Source organism: Etheostoma spectabile, chromosome 6, assembly GCF_008692095.1.
Source record: "Etheostoma spectabile isolate EspeVRDwgs_2016 chromosome 6, UIUC_Espe_1.0, whole genome shotgun sequence".
NCBI lineage: Eukaryota > Metazoa > Chordata > Actinopteri > Perciformes > Percidae > Etheostoma > Etheostoma spectabile.
Window position 1 is genome coordinate 13393846 of NC_045738.1, and position 1549 is coordinate 13395394.

Consider the following 1549-nt stretch of genomic DNA (forward strand, 5'->3'; position numbering starts at 1 on the left):
ATATATATATATATATAAAACTATAGCTACAGCTGACAAAGAACTAAAATAGCATAAAGAGAAAATAAAATAAAATAGAAAAAAATATTAATTCGTTCTTATTATACCAACCCAGAATGATAAGCGCGATCATTTATTTTACAATTATTATTATTATTATTTTTTTTTTTTGAAAAAAAATTGTTGGCCCTACGTTTGACCGAAAGGTTTAGCCTATTGTCGACCTGAGGGAGGACATGCCATTGAAATAGTTGGCCTACATTTATCTGTGCTCATTAACTAGAACATTACTTTATAGGCCCGTTCGGTTTGTTTTTTGGTGAATGGAAGCACAACTCCATCAAATGTGCCTAAAGGACGGTACAGAGGTGACTTGTGGCTGTCATCACAACTACCACAACGACCCCTTGTGGACCCATATGGCTTTAAACATAGGCTAATCGACAGCATCAAATATACCAAATCATATCAATGATTACCGCACAAATCAGAGAAAGCTGTGCACCATATGCGTTAGAATGGTACACTGGTGTTGCAAGATGGAAATAATCTGTGAAAAGTTCACGAACAACATCTTGGCCAGAGAGGGATTATTGTATAATATGAAACAGAACCTCCAACTAAAAGTTTGCTGAAACAACTTTAGACTTGTAATGTAATGGAATTTGAAACCCATAGCAAGCATAATGTTTAAATGGCTAAAGCCAAATACACATCAGATATATTTTAATTAATTTAGCCAGCTAGCCTATTCATTTGTTTTTCCTTGTGCCTTGTTCCTGATTTTGTGGTTTGGAAGCAGATTATATTATGGGATGTTGAAATGCAAAACTCCAAGAGGTTTTTTGTGGTATTTTTTTAATCTGAAAAAAAAATCTGCATACATATGCTCATATTCCTAATTTAGTTTATCGTGGTGTTTTTGAAGTTGTGAACATACAGTATCTCTACATACTTCCTGAAGTTTTAAAATGATTTCGATAGGGATAACCTCAAATATTACCTTTTAAGGAATTTAACCAAACAAGTGTGACAATAGGAGGCTGGAAGTCATTGGACCAACGTCTGAAAATGTTACATTAAACAACACATAGCCCAAGTTAAAACGCTGACTGCATGATGATACTGGACATCAGTTCATGTCTAGAAAAAACTGCTCAGCAGGCTAGGACTAATCTGAAGTATCAGTAGACCCAAATTAGATAATTCATCGGAGGAGTCGGTGCCTCCCAAGTTCTGCCTCAGATTATTTTGGCCGGAAGCCAAGATCCTGTTTCACCATCCATCACTAATGGAATCCAGCCAAGGTGCAATAAACTAATGGACTGCAAAGATTTTTGTTTCTTGTTAATTCCGCAGGACGCCCTTTGGGCGACTGTTGTTCAAAGGCGGAAGTGATAGGCAAAATAAAAGGGAAATGTATCAATGTAATGATCAGCATCACAAAATCATGAGAAACTCATCGAGTTGGCTGTTTTCCACCACGGATATGCGTACTACTAGCCTACTTGAACAAATTATATAATGTATAATAATAATAATAATAATA